The sequence below is a fragment of the Macaca fascicularis genome, chromosome 4, assembly GCF_037993035.2.
Source record: "Macaca fascicularis isolate 582-1 chromosome 4, T2T-MFA8v1.1".
NCBI lineage: Eukaryota > Metazoa > Chordata > Mammalia > Primates > Cercopithecidae > Macaca > Macaca fascicularis.
Window position 1 is genome coordinate 145,410,259 of NC_088378.1, and position 19,827 is coordinate 145,430,085.

A 19,827-nucleotide genomic window follows, 5' to 3' on the forward strand; every position below is an offset into this window, starting at 1 on the left:
GAAAGAATACAAAAAGTCTTTCCGTGTTTATGCTTAATAATATGCAAAGATTCTATCGGTTCAAACAGAGACTCACAGAAGCAACACGACTAAAAGAAAAGGCATCATATTTTTGATCCAAAAACCTTTTGCTTGTTAGGCAAAATAGTAACCTCTATACGACAGAAAAAAATACTCTGGAAGATCTCAGAATAGAAGGAGCTGGCGGGGCGCGTTGGCTCACGCCTGTAATCCCAGCACTTTGGGAGGCCGAGGCAGGTGGATCACTTGAGATCAGGAGTTCAAGAACAACCTGATCAACATGGTAAAACTCCGTCTCTACTAAAAATACAAAAATTAGCCAGGCGTGGTGGCGGGCTCCTGTAATCCCAGCTATTCGGGAGGCTGAGACAGGAGAATCGCTTGAGCCCGGGAGGCGGAGGCTGCAGTGAGCCGTGATCGCGTCACTGCACTCCAGTCTGGGTAACAAAGAGGGAAACTCCGTCTCAAGATAAAAAAAAAAAAAAAAAAAAAAAAAAAAAAGGGAGCTATGTCTATACAATCCAGCTTCAGCGATCTGATGCGCAGTGGCTCACGCCTGCAATCCCAACACTTTAGTTAGTTGAGGCGGAAGGATCACTTGAGCCAAGGAGTTAGAAGCCAGTCCTGGAGTTAGAAGCCAGCCCTGGCAACACAGTAAGACCCCATCTCTACAAAAAAAAAAAAAAAAAAAAAAAAAAAAAAAATTAAAAATTAGCTGGCCTTTAGTGGCTTATGCTGAGGCGGGAGGATTACTTTAGCCCAGGAGTTCAAGTGAGCTGATTACGCCACTGCCCTGCAGCCTGGACTACAAAGCAAGACCTTGCCTTTGCACTGGTTGAAGGGGGTGAGTCACAGTAGTGGAAAGGAACTTGGAGTGCTCTTGAGTTGCGTGGTGGTAGGCGGGGTTTATTCGGTTTGTGGAGAATCATCCAGGTGAATATTTATATATGAGAGGTTTTTTTGTTTGTTTGTTTGTTTTTGTTTTTTTTTTTTTTAAGGAATTGGCTTATGCAACTGTGGACCTGGCTAGTAAGTGCTAAATCCATAGGGCAGGCTGTCAGGAAAAGCAGGCCATTGGAAAGGACAGGCTGGAAACAATATAGAAAATCAATGAAACCAAAAGTTGGTTATTTGAAAAGTTCACCAAAATTGACAAATATTTAGCTAAATAAACCAAAAAAAAAAAAAAAAAAGAAGAAGAAGAGAGGGCCGGGCGCAGTGGCTCACGCCTGTAATCGTACCACTTTGGGAGGCCAAGGTGGGCGATCACCTGAGGTCAGGAGTTCGAGACCAGCCTGGCCAACATGGCGAGCTCCCCGTCTCTACTAAAAATACAAAAGTTGGCGGAGCATAGTGGCGGCGCCTGTAATCCCAGCTACTCAGGATACTGAGGCAGGAGAATCGTCTGAACCCAGGAGGCGGAGGTTGCAGTGAGCCGAAATCGCGCCACTGAAGTCTGGGAAACAGAGTGAGACTCTGTCTCAAAAAAAAAAAAAAAAAAAGAGAGAAGACTCAAAAGACTAAAATCAGAAATGAAAGTGGAGGTGTCTGCTCTACCTACGCTGAACCCGAGGCGGGAAGCTCAGGACATAGCCGTTGATTGGCTGGCTGAGGCGCAGCTTGATGGCGTCGGGTTGACGAGCTGCAGGCGGCACCTGGGCGAATGCCGGCTGTGTGAGAGGCCGGTGGCCCCAGGGTGCCGCGGCCTTGGAAGTGGGAAATGGAGGCAGGAGCCCTCCCTACACTTCACCATAGGCTTCCTAGTAGATTCCAGCATCATGATTACCTCCCAGATACTTTTTTTTTTTTTTTAATTTGGGTGGCTTTTCTTCATGGGCCAATTGTTTAAGAACTATGAGGTGTGTCAGTATGTTGCACGGGTGACCTTCTCTGTGATGTTTGCATTTTCTTGCACTATGTTTGAGCTCATCATGTTTGAAATCTTAGGAGTATTGAGTAGCAGCTCTCGTTATTTTCACTGGAAAATGAACCTGTGTGTAATTCTACTGATCCTGGTTTTCATGGTGCGTTTTTACACTGGCTATTTTGTTGTGGGCAACATCCGACTACTTTTGTCTCCTCTGTCTTAGTGCATAAACAACAACTGCTTTTTTCCTGTGTCTTGTGGTTGACCTTTAGCTATTTCTTCTGGAAACTAGGAGATTCCTTTCCCATTCTCAGCCCAAAACATGGGATCTTACCCATAGAACAGTTCATCAGCTGGGTTGGTGTGATTGGAGTTACTCTCACGGCTCTCCTTGCTGGATTTGGTGCTGTCTACTGCCCATACACTTTCATGTCTTACTTCCTCAGGAATGTGACTGACACAGATATTCTAGCCCTAGAATAGTGACTGCTCCAAACCATGGATATGATCATAACCAAAAAGAAAAGGATGGCAATGGCACAGAGAACAATGTTCCAGAAGGGGGAGGTACATAACAAATCATCAGGGTTCTGGGGAATGATAAAAAGTATTACCACTTATTCAATAGGAAGTGAATGCTTTGGAAGAACTAAGCAGGCAGCTTTTTCTGGAAACAGCTGATCTGTATGCTACCAAGGAGAGAACAGAATACTCCAAAACCTTCAAAGGGAAATATTTTAATTTTCTGGGTTACTTTTTCTCTGTTTACTGTGTTTGGAAATTTTTCATGGCAACAATCAATATTGTTTTTGATCGAGTTGGGAAAATGGATCCTGTCACAAGAGTCATTGAGATCACTGTGAATTATCTGGGAATCCAATGTGATGTGAAGTTTTGGTCCCAACACATTTCCTCCATTGTTGTTGGAATAATCATCGCCACATCCATCAGAGGACTGCTGATCACTCATATCAAGTTATTTTATGCCATTTCTAGCAGTAAGTCCTCCAGTGTCAATGTCCTGCTATTAGCACAGATAATGGGCATGTACTTTGTCTCCTCTGCGCTGCTGATCCGAATGAATATGCCTCTAGAATACTGTACCATAATTACTGAAGTCCTTGGAGAACTGCAGTTCAATTTCTGTCCCCATTGGTTTGATGTGATCTTCCTGATCAGCACTCTCTCTAGCATAGTGTTTCTCTATTTGGCTCACAAACAGGCACCAGAGAAGCATATGACACCTTGAACTTAGGCCTACTACAGACTGTTAGAGGCCAGTGGTCTCAAAATTTAGATATGAGAGAGGAAAAAATGGAGGGGACAAGGGTCTAACATTTTATAAACAAACAAAATGCTGTGGTAGCATTTTTTACCTCTAGCATCCTCTTTCCTACTCAGGTGATACTGTGATCATGAGTAGCATCAGCTAGAACATGAGAGGGAGAAGTAACTCAAGGCAATACTCAGCAGAAAGCATCCTATGTGGACCTGAGGCTGGTGCAATGGCAGAGAGGAACCAAAAAACTAGAAGGAAAAAATACACTGGAACTCTGGGGCAAGAGATGTCTATGGTAGCTGGGCCAAACACATAGGATATCCATTTTAAGTTTCACTTGGAGGTGGTCATAGCTTTCCCTTGAGATTGACTGTCATTAAAATCAGAGATTGTAATGAAAAAAATAAAGAGAAAGAAAGGGAAGGAAGGAAGGAAGGAAAAGAAAAGAAAGAAGAGACATTACAAATTTACAGAAATCAAAAGGATTATAAGAGAATATTGTGAGCAATTGTATGCCAGCAAATTGGATAATCTAGATGAAGTGGATAAGCTCCTAGAAACAATCTATTAAAATGTAATTACAAAGAAATAAAAAATCTGAATAGACCTATAACTAGTAAGGATACTGAAGCAGTACGATACAAAATTTCTCCACAAATTACTAGCAAACTAAAGTTAGCAATGTTTTTGGGTTTGTTTTTGTTTTTTGAGAGGGAGTCTCGCTCTACCGCCCAGGCTGGAGTGTAGTGGCGCAATCTCGGCTCACTGCAACCTCCACCTCCCAGATTCAAGCAATTCTCCTGTCTCAGCCTCCCGAGTAGCTGGGACTAAAGGCACACACTGCCACATCCGGCTAATTTTTTGTATTTTAGTAAAAACGGGGTTTCACTGTGTTGCCCAAGCTGGTTGTGAACTCCTGAGCTCAGGCAATCTGCTGACTTGGCCTCCCAAAGTGCTAGGATTACAGGCGTGAGCCACCATGCCTGGCTAGCAATACGTTAAGAAGATTATACACTATGAAAAAGTAGGATTTATTCCTGGAATGTGAGGATAATTCAACATATAAGTATCAGTCAATGTAATATATACCCCATTAACAGAACGGAAAAAAATTACATAATCACCTCCACTGATACTGAAAAAGCATTTGACAAAATCCCACACCCTTTCGTGAAAAACAAACAAACAAAAAAAACCCACCCAATGAACTAGAAATAGAAGAAAACTTCCTTAGCATCATAAAGGCTACTTATGATTAACTTTCAACTAACATCATATTCAATAGTGAAGGGCTGGCCGAGCACAGTGGCTCATGCCTGTAATCCCAGCACTTTGGGAGTCGGAGGCAGGCGGGTCACCTGAGGTCAGGAGTTGAAACCAGCCTGGCCAACATGGCAAAACCCCATCACTACTGAAAATACAAAAAAATTAGCCGGGCATGGCGTGTGCCTGTAGTCCCAGCTACTCAGGAGGCTGAGGCACAAGAATCACTTGAACCTGGGAAGCAGAGGTTGCAGTGAGCTGAGATCTCACCACTGTACTCGAGCCTGGGCGACAGAGTGAGACACCCTCTTAATTAAAAAAAAAAAAAGAAAAAAAAAAAGTAGTGCAAGACTAAAGCTTTTTTTCCAAGATCAGCAAAAGACAAAAATGCCCATATTCACCACACTATTCAGCATAGTGTTGTCAGTTCTAGCCACAGAAAGTAGGCAAGAAAGTGAAATTAAAAGCATACCAGCTGGCCCTGTAGCTCATGCCTGTAATCCCGACACTCTGGGAGGCTGAGACAGGAGGATCACTTGAGCCAAGTAGTTTGAGACCAGCCCAGGCAATATGGCCAAACCCCGTCTCTACCAAGAATACAAAAATTAGCTGGGTGTGGGTGGGAGGATCACTGGAGCCCAGGAAGTCAAGGCTGCGGGGAGCCATGATTGTGCCACTGCACTCCAGCATGGGTAATTGCCTGTCTCAAAAAATAAATAAAATAAATTTAAAATATTAAAATTTTAAAAAGAAACTTGCATGCCAGTGTTTCACAGCAGCATTATTGATTTTGGTTGATTCTACCTGTTGACTATTCAGAAAGCCTAAAAAGGAGTAAAATTTTGATACAAGCTGATACATGATATATCAATAAAGAGTGAGAACATTATTCAAAGTGAAATAAGCCAAACATAAAGGACAAATATATGATTTCCACAATAGTAAAATTCATAGAGACAGAAAGAGTAGTTACCAAGAGCTAGGAAAGTGGAGAGAAATGGGGAGTTATTATTGAAAGGATACAGAGTTTCAATTTTGGATGATAAAAAGTTCTGGAGATGGATAATGGGGATGGTTGCACGATGATGTGAATGTACTTAATTCTACTGAAATGTATACTTAAAACTAATTCAAATAACACATTTTATGTTATGTATATCTTACCACAATTTTTAAAAGGCCCTAAAAATATGTAAGGATGTAAATTAAATGGTTTAGAAAAGTAAAGGGATAGGCTGGGCGCAGTGGTTCACGCCTGTAATCCCAGCACTTTGGGAGGCGGATCACGAGGTCAGGAGTTAGAGACCAGCCTGGCCAATATGGTGAAACCACGTCTCTACTCAAAATACAAAAATTAGTCAGGTGTGGTGGCGCACGCCTTTAGTCCCAGCTGCCTGGGAGGCTGAGGCAGAAGAATCGCTTGAACCCAAGAGGCAAAGGTTGCAGTGAGCTGAGATCACACAACTGCACTCCAGCTTGGGTGACAGAGGGAGACTCTGTCTCAAAAAAAAAGAAAAAAGAAAAGTAAAGGGATAAAGCAAAGGTTAGGCTGGGTGTGGTGGCTCATACCTGTAATTCCAGAACATTGCAAGGCTGAGGCAGGTGGAACACTTGCGACCAGGAGTTCAAGACCGGCTTGGCCAAAATGGTGAAACCCTGTCTCTACTAAAAATACAAAAATTAGCCAGGTGTGGTGGCCCACCCCTATAGTCCCAGTTACTCAGGAGGCTGAGGCATGACAATTGTTTGAACCCAGGAGGCAGAGGTTGCTGTGAGCCAAAATCGCGCCACTACATTCCATTTATGAGAGTCAGTCTCAAAAATAAATTAAATAAATTAAATAAAATAAAGTTAAAAACAATAACAACGCCCCCCCCCAAAAAAAACCACAAAGGCTAACCACAAAAAAATTAACGTAAAACATATGTATTAACATAAAGTGTAGATTTTAAGACAAGGAGTATTACCATAGAGACATGACATAATAAAAAAAAGGAGGCATTTCATACTGATAAAACAGAGACATTTTATAAAACAGAAATATGTGAATGCTACATGTGTAGCATTCAATATATATTGTATATATTCAATAATATATAACAACACAAAATGATATGAAAACTTATGTCTACACAAAAATCTATCACAATTATTTGTAACACCTTTATTTATAATAGCAAAACACACTACTAAAATGTACCTCAATAGGTAGATGGTTAAAGAAACTGTGGTACATCCATACAATAAACAACTACTCAGCTATTAAAAGGCAGGAACTGTTGATACAACAAATTGGATGGATCTCAAGAGCATTAGGCTGTGAAAAAGGCCAACCTTTTTTTTTTTTAAGACAGAGTCTTGCTTTGTCACCCAGGCTGGAGTGCAGTGGCACCATCTCCACTCACTGCAACCTCTGCCTCCCGGGTTCAAGCAGTTCTCATGCCTCACCCTCCCGAGAAGCTGGGACTACAGGTGTGAGCCACCACGACCAGCTAGCTAATTTTGGTATTTTTAGTAGAGATAGGGTTTCACCATGTTGGTCAGGCCGGTCTTGCACTCCTGGCCTCATGTGATCCACCTGCCTCAGCCTTCCAGAGTGCAGGGATTACAGGTGTGAGCCACCACACCTGGCCTATTTCTATAACATTCTAAAAACAAAATAAAAAACAGAGATTAAGAACACATTAGGCCTGGCACAGTGGTTCATGCCTGTAATCCCAGCACTTTGGGAGGCCAAGGTAGGTGGATCACCTGAAGTCAGGAGTTCAAGAACAGCCTGGCCAACATGGTAAAACCCTGTGCCTCCTGAAAATACAAAAAATAGTCAGGTGTGGTGGAATGTGCCTGTAATCCCAGCTACTTGGGAGGCTGAGGCAGGAGAATGGCTTGAACCCGGGAGGCAGAGGTTGCAGTGACCCGAGGTTGTGCCCCTGCACTCCAGCCTGGGCAACAGAGTGAGACTGTCTCAAAAAAAAAGAAAAAAAGAGAACATATTAGTTGTGCAGGGGTGGTTGGCATGGGAAGTGAGTGTAACTAATTAAGTGGTGGCACCCACAGGGAAATCTTTGTGGTGATGAAACTTTTTTTCTGATTTCCAGTGATAGTTACACAAATCTACACATGATAAAATGACCTAGAACTACATACAAACATTGTACCAACGTCAGATTCTTGGGTTTAATATTGTACTATAGTTATATAAGATGTAGCCATTGGGGGAACTAAGTTACGGGTACAGGGAACTTCTCTTTGCTTTCTTTGTAATTGCCTGTAAATCTATAATTATTTCAAAATTTAAAATTTTAAAACCTGATGGTAATGGGGCATGGTGGCCCGCACCAGTAGTCCCAGCTACTCAGGAGGCTGAGGCAGGATAATCACTTGAACCTGGAAGGCAGAGGCTACAGTGAGTTGAGATCACACCACTGTACTTTAGCCTCTGCAATAGAGTGAGATTCCATCTAAAAAAAAAAAGTAATAAGAATGTTCTCTAATCAATATAGAATTAAACTAGAAGTCAGTAACAGAAACAAACGAAAATATCCCCAAATGCTTGGGAAAATAACATCACACTCCTAAACAACCTATGCGTTAAAGACAAATTACAAGAGAAATTAGAAAATAGTTTGAACTAAAAATAATAAAGTACAACATATCCAAACTTATTGATAGTTGCTAACACTGTTCTTGGAGAGAAAGCTATAGATTTATATACATATAGTATCCAGTTGGGCATGTAAGAAGCTACAAGTCATCACTAAGTCCTAAAAACAAGTAAAACCTGAACAAACTGAAAACCCAGCTCTTCCTATGTCTGTCAGAAAAAAATGAGGTCACAGGGCAAGCCACTGCTTCCAAAATTGAAAAGACAAATACAGAGAATCACAACTTACCAGAGCAGAAACCCACAGAACAGACACCATGTGAACTAGTGCTGGAGCAGGGAAATCTGAACTCTAATTAGCAAGTTGTTGGTGGCTCAACATTGCCAAGTCTAGGAAATAAAATCTCAGAACTCAGTCATCTTCACCTCACAATTTTGTTAATTTTACCTCAGGAGCTTGACCAGATTGTCACAGTGAATATGGGTGAAAAATCCCCTCTACTTCTGGTAGCAGGTGGGCAAGAACCAGTTTGCAATAGGCCAAAGCATTTTGTTCTCTTAACAGGGTCTGCCCTCAGGAGAAACCATTTAACCTCAGCCTAACCTGCCGGGGTTTTATCAGATCCCAACTGCTCTGCGGGAAGGGAAATAACGAACTCCAGCCCACTCTAGCCATCTAGTCCCACCTAAAGTGGGGGAAAACTAGGAAGCATGTTTAAAGTTGACAGTCCAGAGACACAGGATCACTAACAGACTGAGACCTACTTGTGGGACTACAGAATGCTTTATTCCCCCAACACCTTTCCACCACATTACTAAAGGCCTGCTTATAGCACCTCACTTTACCCAGTGGAACATATCCTGCTATCAAGAAAAAATAACAAGGCACAATAAAAAGCAAAATGCACAGAAGAGACAGAGCAAGCATCAGAATCAGACTCAGATATGACAGGGATGTTGGAATTCTCAGACCAGAAATTTGAAACAACTGATTAAGATGCTAGGGGCTTTGGCCAGGCGAGGTGGCTCACACCTGTAATCCCAGCACTTTGGGAGGCTCAGGTGGGCAGATCACGTAAGGCCAGGACTTCCAGACCAGTCTGACCAACATGTTGAAACCCCGTCTCTACTAAAAATACAAAAAAAAAAAAAAAAAATTAGCGGGGCCTGGTGGTACATGTCTGTAATCTCAGCTACTCGGGAGGCTAAGGCATGAGAATTGATTGAACCCGTGAAGCAGAGATTGCAGTGAGCCATTGCACTGCAGCTTGGGTGAGAAAGCGAGGCTCTGTCTCAAAAAAGAAAGATGGGAAAGGCTCTAATGTATAAAGAAGATGACATGCAAGAACAGATGGGCAATGTAAGCAGAGAGATGGAAATTCTAAGAAAGAGCCAAAAAGACATGCTAGTGCTCAAAAACACTATAACATCAAGACAATGAAAAGACAAGCCACACACTAGGAGAAAATATTTGCTAAAGATATACCAGATAAAGTACTCTTATTCGAAATCTACAAAGAACTCTTAAAATTCAACAGTAAGAACACAAACAACCTCATGAAAAAAAAAAAAAACAGCCAAAGACCTTAACAATCATGTCAACAACCAAGATATACAGATGAAAAATAAGTATATGAAAAGGTGTTCCGTTGGCCGGGCGCGGTGGCTCAAGCCTGTAATCCCAGCACTTTGGGAGGCCGAGACGGGCGGATTACGAGGTCAGGAGATCGAGACTATCCTGGCTAACACGGTGAAACCCCGTCTCTACTAAAAAATACAAAAAACCAGCCAGGCGAGGTGGCGGGCGCCTGTAGTCCCAGCTACTCGGGAGGCTGAGGCAGGAGAATGGCGTAAACCCGGGAGGCGGAGCTTGCAGTGAGCTGAGATCCGGCCACTGCACTCCAGCCTGGGCGACAGAGCGAGACTCCGTCTCAAAAAAAAAAAAGAAAAAGAAAAGAAAAGGTGTTCCGCATCATATGTTATCAGGGAAATGCACATTAAAACAACACTGTGATATCACTACACACCTATCAGAAGAGCTAAAGTCCAGAACACTGACAACAGCAAATTTTGGTGAAGCTATGCATGTGCGGGAGCAGGGGGTATATGGGAAATCTCTGTACCTTCTGCTCAAAGTTTTGCTGTGAATCTAGAACCTCTCTTTAAAAAAAGAAGTCTATAAAATGTGTATGTAAGAAAGAAGAAAGGTTTATGTTTGTGGAACTTTATGAAGGGAAATGAAGCTTGGGACTTTAAGCTCGGTGGAGAATTGATTCAGAGAGTCAACCCTCGAATAACTACGGAGAGTCGTGAAGAACAGATATAAAGGGCCTGAACGAGGGACCTATCAACAACAGAGGAGAAGGACATTATAAAATGTAATAATGTCTGAATGTAAGCTCAGTAGAATTTTGTAACGATTTTGACGCTGGGTGAGAGTGAGAAGGAATTCTGAGGTAAGCAGAAGGACAAATTCCAGTCATCACGTCAAGTAAATAAAGTCAAATCTGGTCAGCGCCAAGATGTTTGAGATTTATCTTACTGAGGTTATAGTTTTAGTATAAGACTCATAGAACTCAAATACTCAGCAATTTCTGGGTTTTGGATATTTCCTAATCTCGGCGTGGTGCTTATTTTGTAGCAGTTTTAAAATGCGATGGTAGACACTGACTTGAATAGAAAGAAAACAAATTTCTAGGAAGGATGATCAACAGAGAATTCCTGATGAGATCCAGCAGGATGCTGTCTTTCCTTAATAGGGGTTTCCGTAGTGTAGTGGTTATCACATTTGCCTCACACGCGAAAGGTCCCCGGTTCGAAACCGGGCGGGAACATTATCCTGTACTAAATTTTGTGTTCCTAAAACTTATAGCGAACGCTTGTCTTCCTAAAATTTACAGCGACCCCTCTAGGAACCCCGTCCATTCGAATCAATTACTACCCGCCTGTAAGTTGTTTACACTGTGTAACTCAGTACTACCAATGCGACTTGCTCTCTTCCTACACCAGATTTAGAGAGGAGGGAGCCCCATGGGAGCCCAAAGACAACAGGAAGCTAAAGGAAGAAGGAGCATATATCTATGTTGAAAGATCCCGGCCTGGTGCTATTTGATGGGATTTGGAAGGAGGTCGAGTTGTCTGAGAAGAGTAACTTGAATTGTATAATAAATGTTACTTTGTTAGAGAAGACTAACAAAATGATGACTTTAAGAATTCTTTTTATATTGTAACATTTCCTTGTTTCTTTTTTTTTTTTTTTTGAGACAGAGTCTCGCTCTGTTGCCCAGGCTGGGGTGCAGTGGCTGTCCTCCGCCTCCCGGGTTCAAGCGATTCTCTTGCCTCAGCCTCCCAAGTAGCTGAGACTATAGGCATGTGCCACCACGCCCAGCTACTTTTTGTATTTTTAGTAGAGACGCAGTTTCACCATATTGGCCAGGCTGGTCTCACACTCCTGACCTTGTGATCTGGCCGCCTCAGCCTTCCAAAGTGCCACCGTGCCTTGCCCCTATTTAGTACTTTTAAGTTGTCAAGCCTTCTAGCTGTACTTGATATCATTGACTATCACTTTAGATTTCACCCCATTTTAAGGTGTCTCTAAAATCCAGTCTTTTGACAAATAACCTCATTCCCAATCGGGACCGTCTTCCCAGTAAGGACTGTCTTCATGGGCATGCGACCTATGCATTTGCACAAGGCCAGGCACTTGATTTAATGCTCTGCTATTGCTAGTTTGAAATTCCTAATTTTCTTAAACAAGGAATATTTCCATTTCGCACTGCACTCATCAATTAGGTAACTGGTTTTTCTCCTAAATGCTCACAAAAGGAGTAATCATCCAATGTAATCATTCCTTACGGGGAGAAGCAAAAAGCTGAGCACGATACTGCAACAAAGAATGTTATGAGGGGCCGGGCGCGGTGGCTCAAGCCTGTAATCCCAGCACTTTGGGAGGCCGAGACGGGCGAATCACGAGGTCAGGAGATCGAGACCATCCTGGTTAATACGGTGAAACCTCGTCTCTACTGAAAAGTACAAAAAACTAGCCGGGCGAGGTGGCGGGCGCCTGCAGTCCCAGCTACTTGGGAGGCTGAGGCAGGAGAATGGCGTGAACCCGGGAGGCGGAGCTTGCAGTGAGCTGAGATCTGGCCACTGCACTCCGGCCTGGGCGACAGAGCGAGACTCCGTCTCAAAAAATAAAAACAAAAAAAAAAGTGTTATGAGGGAAGGCATTTGTAGAATGTGATAACTTGAAGATATAACTGATAATTTTTTTTTCTTTAAAGAGCAGCTAAAACATAACACTGTATCCAGGGTTTGATTAATTTTTTCCATCCTTTTATTTTTATCTGTCTAATAAATGATCCACAATTTCAGGTCTCATTTGCTTCCAGTCTCTTGTTAGGTTTTTTGTTTTTGTTTGTGTTTTCTTTTGGTGTTTCACTAATTGTTCTTTTTATCCTCTCACGACGTTGTCATGTTACTCCACTTTTCAATATATTCAGTGAAATTCTAGAGTTCAGAATCATGCAAGGAGGAAGTTATCACAACACTCAATTTATACAATATATATGTCTTATTTCCTTCCTTACCTTCCTTTTGAATTGTATTAAAAGCAAAACTGTTATGTGAAGCTGTAAGTTCCTTAGAAATACGAAAAGTAGCTACAAAAATTTAAACGTAGAAAATTGCATCTCAATTCTAGATGGTTGGTCTCTGGCATAAATTTAGCTAATTCATAGTAAATATTTCCAACCCATCACCATGTTTCTCTACAAAGTGCATCAGACATCGAGATTCAAAGTCTGCCGCTTTATTAGGTATAAATCCAAGTCAGGTTTAACTAGTGACAAGAATTTACCTAAGTTTAGGGGAAGAAATAAGAGGCCTCGCTGGGATTTGAACCCAGGATCTCCTGTTTACTAGACAGGCGCTTTAACCAGCTAAGCCACGAAGCCTCACCTGTATTGTGTGGGGGTAATTTATTATTTTATAAAAATTTACACCTCAGCCTGTCAATGTTTCTACCTCACTGATTATTTTGTAGTAACACAATATGACATTTCTGGATCTCAGTCAAAACCAGAGAATAATGTTCTTGCTATAGAATAAGAATAGGTCCTAAATTAAGAAGACCGTTTTCCTTTAGGAAACTGCTCTAAATGTCAAGAACACCTCCAGACTATAAGCTCTGGTGGCCAGGTAGAGAACTTGCTTGGTTTCTGAGAACAATTATATCTCATATGCTTAGCGGTGAATTTGCCTTCTGATGAACTCTCATTTCATTTGTTCATGCAGTGGGTAAGTGGTATCAGGAAAAACACTCTCTCTACATTTTTCTCTAACTTGACCCCCAATGATTCTGCCTGTCCAGCATGCAAAATATAGTCACCCTGGCCATGTCTGACTCCTTTGCAACATGAACTCGACCTCTAGGATGGCGTTATCAAAATCAGGTAAAGGTGCAGATTAAATTCCTTGGGTAAATTTTTTCAAATAAGGTTCTACTTAGTTTGAACATCTATGTACTTAAGATACAAGTTACCTGTCACCCAACTATAGGCAGAGGAGACATAGGATAATCTCGATACACAATCCTATTCAAAAAGAACAAAAACAAGAGGAAAAAGAAAAAAAAAAAGAGGTACACTGGTCTGTAGCAATTGTAGAATTCAGTGGGCACATGATGCTAGTGCGTTGATTGGAACTCAGTAATGACGTCTGAGAATGACTCCCTAGGCTCTTGGGTCCATCTCCTGGGTTCTTATTCCACACTCGGATTCATCCATTCTTTTAATAAGAAATATCATTTACTTGCAGCTGAATGGTTTTCTTAGCCTACTTCCTTCCCATAGTAGTCTGGGGGGAAGAGGGGTGAGGTCCAAAGTCTTTTCATTTTATGCTGTCCTTTATTCCTTTTAGTTCAGACTGTCAATGTTCAAATACTATAATTTTCTTAAAAAAATGTGACATTATGAAAGTTACTGAAGTTTATTCCTTTAGACCAGGGGTTCACAAACTATAGCCCACAGGCCAGATCTGGCCTTATATCTGTTTTTATAAAGCTTTATTGGAACACAACCACATTCATTCATTTAGGATTATCTGTGGCTGCTTTCCTGCAACAGCTGATTTGTGTAATTGCCACATCAACCGAATGGCCCACAGAGCCTAAAATATTTACTATCTGTGTCTTTAAAGAAGAAGTTTGCCAAGCCAGGAGCGGTGGTTCACCCCCATAATCCCAGCACTTTGGGAGGCCGAGGCGGGAGGATCACTTGAGCCCAGGAGTTTGAGACCAGCCTGGCCAACCTGCTGAAACCCCCTCTCTACTAAAAATATAAAAAGAATTTGCCAGGCATGGTGGCACACGCTGGTAGTCCTAGCTACTTGGGAGGCTGAGGCAGAAGAATCACTTGAACCTGGGAGGCAGAGGATGCAGTGAGCCAAGATCCGGCCACTTGCTGCACTCCAGCCTGGGCAACAGAGCGGGACTCTGTCTCAAAAAAAAAAATTTTTTTTAAAGTTCGCCAATCTCTTTTAAAACAAAAGCCATATTCATAAAAATAATGCCTTGTCTCTCTTTGGCTTCCCATAAAATGGCAGTAGGGCCACATTCTTAAGAGTTGTAGAATTATTGTTTAAACTATAGGATCCTTAACGTATGTCCTTAAGAACCTTAGCAGTTTGTTTAGATACCACCTTAAGTCTCTCTATGGTATTAATAAAGGACTTACAATAACACCCTTGACTTCATCTTTAGACTGCATTTTCTGATCGTGCTCTGGATTTGATTTTGCCTGGAAGTCTTTTCTTAATTTTAGCATCATTGTCTAATCGGGAACACCTGGGAATAGCAAATAGCTTTCCTTTCTAACTCAGTAAATTGTGGCTCATTTACATTTAGAAGTTCTCCCTTTAACTTATCTCTCTCATGCCGTATTTTACAATAAATAGCAAGAAAATGCTAGGAAATTCTTAGGTGAGAAGTAATTTGGAGACAAAGTTTAAAAAAAAAATTTTTTTTTAGGCTGGGTGCTGTGTCTCACCTGTAATCCCAGCACTTTGGGAAGCCAAGGCAGGTGGATCGCTTGAGCCCAACAGTTCCAGACAAGCCTGGACAGTATGGCGAAACCCTGTCTTGACAAAAAATACAAAAATTAGCTGGCTGTGGTGGCATGCACCTGTAGTCCTAGCTACTTGAGGGACCGAGGCAGAGGATTGCTTGAACCTAGGAGGTCGAGGAGGCTTCAGTGAGCCAAGATGGTGCCACTGTACTGCAGTCTGGGTGATAAAGTGAGACCCTCTCTCAAAAATAAAAATAAAAATAAATAAGTAAATATTTTTTAAAAGAAAATGCTAGGAAACATCTTTATAATTCTGTCTGAGAATCTAATTAAATTATTCAGTTCATAGATTTGTTTCTACATTCCATAATACTACAGGCAATAGCATTTCTAAACTTTCTACAATTTCATATCAAGTATCCCTTTTCTTGCAAGTTCAAATAAAATTTTATTCCATCCATGGCTTGCTTCTAAATTTTGTTAGGGTGAGTCCAAAAGCAGCCTCAATTGAGCTAATTTAGCTCCAATACAAAGATTATACCTCTGTGAGACTCCACCTATGCCCTGTAAATTATTTTCACTACAGCTGATGAGAACACAGGCTATTCGCAGTTGTTGAATGGATTCATGAATGGCATGAATTGATATGCTTACAGCTTTCCAGTGGTTCTTTCCTTGGCCTTTTGGAGTTTTAACCCCACTCATGCACAGATCAATATTCCACCGAAGACACAGAAGATCCCTCTGCAGACCTCTGGAGCTCTCTCTGTGCAGCTGTCTCCTGTCTTGTATTCTGTCCCCAAATTCTAATTGCTTTGACCTCTGTGAAATCCTTTGCGTTCTCAATTCAGTGACACAACCTAGCTCTTTTTGAATTCTCTCTTACTGTGCTAAGGCCTAAATCCCTAGACAATAAGCTAAAACATTTGTAAGACTCGCCTCATTTATTTCTCTTCTCTCAGGTATTACAGTCCCGCACTGACAGCAGGTGATGCCTGAAAACAGTTATTTCACATACTTGTGTCCAGTATATTTTTCTTGTTGTTTGCAATTTTCCTAACAGTGAATTCTTCACAGGTAGAAGCAGAAACCCATGTCTCTTTTGTTGGTGTTCTTTTTCAAGTTCCATCCACATTGTTGCATGTATATCTACTCTGTTACTTTTTATATTGCTTAATAGCCTATGGTGTGCATTTACAACAGTTTACCTGTCCACTTTCCAATAATAAATATTAAATTTTCTTTCAAATTCAAAAGACAAAAATAAGGCTGTGATTAACTTTATCACATGTGTACTCTCCGTAGTTGTGTAAGATTTGAGGCAGTGGATAGGGTTGGGGAAGACTTATGCCTAGGAGCAGAGCAGTTACATCGTAGAACGTGAATATCCTTAATTTGAATAAGAAGTACTCCAGAATGGCTTCACTAATTTAAACTTCGACTAGCAGGACAGGAGGGTTCTTTTATCACTAGTCCTGCAAAAATTAATTTTATTCAGCTTCTAGTTTTGCCAATGTAATGACAGTAAATGCGATAAATCTTTTTACTTTTTATTTCTGTGATTGCTAAAGATTTTGTACAATATTTGTTAGTCTTGACATATTTCTCTCCTCTAATTACCTGTCCTATCTTTTGTTCACTTCCTTTTGATCTTGCTGTCCTTCTCTTGAAGATTTTCATGACTTCTTGATATATATATTAAGCCTTGCCATTTTTGGAGACAATTCAAACATATTCTCCCATTAGTGCACCTATCTACATATTTATATTTCTACTGTGTCTTTTATCTTACATATTCTTGATTTTTTAATTTAAGATTTTTTTAGCCGGGTGCGGTGGCTCACACCTGTAATCCCAGCACACTGGGAGGCCAAGGCGGGTGGATCACCTGAGGTCAGAACTTCGAGACTCTCCTGCCTCACCCTTCCGAGTAGCTGGGATTACAGGCATGCGCCACCATGCCCAGCTAATTTTGTATTTTTACGATAGACGGGGTTTCGCCATGTTGGCCAGACTGGTCTCCAACTTCTGACCTCAGGTGATCTGCCCGCCTCAGCCCGCCAAAGTGCTGGGATTACAGTTGAAGCCACCGTGGCCGACCATCCTTCATATACTTTGAAAAGTTTTATTTTTTACTTTCACATGTAGATATTTAAACACTCTCGATAAGTGTACTTTTAAAAACTTCACAGCTGATTGAGTCTGCTCTGTAGTTCGTGTTAAGAGCTAACAGTAATAGAATATTCTAAACATTTTTATGTCTATCTATATATGATGGTTTCTTTCTCTGATATGCTTTTCATGGAACCTTCCAGTCACCTCCATTCCCATCCTCAAGTCAGTTCTTTCCCCAGCAGCGGGAGACCTGAATTTCCTTCAGTGTTTGGTAGAAGTGGGAATCTCTTAGGTCATATCTCCTCTTCAAGGAATGGAACCTTGATCTGGCCAGAGACAGAACCCAGAGCCCAACAACCAAAGGCCTTCAGGAGTCCATTCCTTTTCCATGACTTCATAAGCCAGAGAAAGATCCTGATGTGGACCCGGGCAGTCCTGAGGATCACAAATAAGGCCTGGACTCCTGTTTCCTCAGCTGACGAGATTCTGAGGAGATGTCCTCTGACTCTCTTTGCTTGTCTGCTGCAGACCACACAACCTTTGCATATTGTGGTGCCTTCCTCTGATTACCTGAAAAACAAAGGGGCATGCCACACACTAGGTGTTCAGTATTGTTACATAAATTAATTATATTCCAACCCTACTTCAGGATTTCATTTCAGCTCTGTGTCCTCCAGACCCTAAACTTCCATTCTACGAGCTTCTTTAATGAGTTCTTAAATTCCCCATGACAGCTTTAGCACCCTTCACTGAGTCCCGTTTAGCAGACTTTTGAAGTTACAGTTACTTGAGGGTGCTTGGTAAGACTGAGATTCTTGGGACCCATCGTAAATCGCTTTAGTCAGGACAATTGCACGAGGGGTTCTAGAATCCACATTTGTAATAAGTCTCCCAGGAGATACTTTAGCCACAAGGATTGGATTCTCTGCTGTAACGATTGCGAGCTTTTCTGGGAACACTTTGAGTTCTGGCGTGGTGTATTTCTGTGCAGCCCACACACAGCTCAATATGTTCCTTTTGTAGATAGGTTGCATTGTCAGTTTAAAGCATTTTGTCATTAAAATCAAAGAATTTGAACTGCCTTTGTGTCCACTAAACATCTTAAAATTTACCCCAAGATGAACTCGTTTTAATAATAAACCTTGGGCCCCCAATCCTGATGCCTCCAATGACATCAGTGTGTCTGGAGTAGAAGTTTGAATTCAGCAGGCAAAACGGTGATCTCTGGAGAAAAAATCGGGACAGTGCCTTTAGTGAAGTAGAAGTAGTAGGTGGTGTTAATGCTGTGGTTTCCATAGGGCACTCCCTCCCCTCATCTCTCCATCCCTCCCCCTGCTCCTTTGTTTTTCTTTTCAAACAAACTAAAAACAAAAATTTCTCTGGGGCCGGGCGCGGTGGCTCAAGCCTGTAATCCCAGCACTTTGGGAGGCCGAGACGGGCGGATCACAAGGTCAGGAGATCGAGACCATCCTGGCTAACACGGCGAAACCCCGTCTCTACTAAAAACACACAAAAAATTAGCCGGGCGAGGTGGCGGCGCCTGTGGTCCCAGCTACTTGGGAGGCTGAGGCAGGAGAATGGCGGGAACCCGGGAGGCGGAGCTTGCAGTGAGCTGAGATCTGGCCACTGCACTCCAGCCTGGGCGACAGAGCGAGACTCCGTCTCAAAAAAAAAAAAAAAAAAAAAAATTTCTCTGGAAAATTTTGACCAAGTGAGGAGACTCAGGAGAAGTGCTTGATGAACAAATGCCTTATTTTCCTATTATATCCTCATATTTTAATACAATTCAGTAAAAACAGGAATAATTCAGTACTTCCTTAACGTTCAGAACAAATGCCTTTGTTGTTATAAAAAATGATTGCCTTACGTCCAGCCCCAATCACCGGGATGGCCGAGTGGTTAAGGCGTTGGACTTAAGATCCAATGGGCTAGTGCCCGCGTGGGTTCGAACCCCACTCTCGGTAGGTTAAGTTTTCATCTCCAGACTTCTTTCAATACCGGCATTTAAAAAGTATGTGAAGGTGACTTCATTGTTTTTCTACCCCTTTGCGTTAACACTAACCCTTTTTGTCTTCAAATCTAAAGAAATCGCCTGAATAGGCAGTAGTGTGTGAATGATTTTCTACCACAACCTATGGGATTGCCAATAGAAGGAAAAACCACTCATATCCACCACTCACATCCATGGTCTGCTCCAGGACTTTCAATTCCACCAGGAATTGAACCTCTGAGGCTATTTGACCCTAAGGCCACAGGTAAGAAACTCTAGGTTCTCAGTACCTCCCAGGAAATAAGAGCCACTCCCCAGGATTCTCATAGTTTCCAAATGATTGTACAAGAAAAGCGTAATTCTTAGCTAGGGCTGTCTCTCATACACTCTGGAGAGCATGGTTGAGTCCTTCTCAACAGAGTTTATCTTGTTTTTTCCAGTTTGAAATGTGAAAATGATCCCTCAGGGAGTTTTATTTTGCATTTAACTGGTTATATTGTCCTTGAGCACCTTTTTATGTGTTTAAAAGCCATCTGTATTTCCTTTTCTGTTACATGCATACCATTCTGTGTTAATTTTTCTACTTAGTTGTTAGGTCTTTTTCTTATGATTTGTAGGAACTCT

General features: G+C 41.7%; 3 non-coding genes and 1 pseudogene across 3 annotated transcripts; 3 read left to right on the forward strand and 1 right to left on the reverse strand.

Annotated features, from left to right (window-relative positions):
* The first annotated feature begins 1,665 nt into the window (after positions 1–1,665).
* LOC102116387 (Golgi pH regulator pseudogene) lies at positions 1,666–3,763 on the forward strand (annotated as a pseudogene).
* Positions 3,764–10,795: 7,032 nt separating this feature from the next.
* Positions 10,796–10,868, forward strand: TRNAV-CAC (transfer RNA valine (anticodon CAC)). The gene has a single exon. It is a non-coding gene; the product is annotated as a tRNA-Val (tRNA).
* A 2,047-nt stretch (positions 10,869–12,915) lies between these two features.
* On the reverse strand, positions 12,916–12,989 carry TRNAT-AGU (transfer RNA threonine (anticodon AGU)). Its single transcript has one exon. It is a non-coding gene; the product is annotated as a tRNA-Thr (tRNA).
* Positions 12,990–19,094: 6,105 nt separating this feature from the next.
* Positions 19,095–19,177, forward strand: TRNAL-UAA (transfer RNA leucine (anticodon UAA)). Its single transcript has one exon. It is a non-coding gene; the product is annotated as a tRNA-Leu (tRNA).
* The last annotated feature ends 650 nt before the right edge of the window (positions 19,178–19,827 follow it).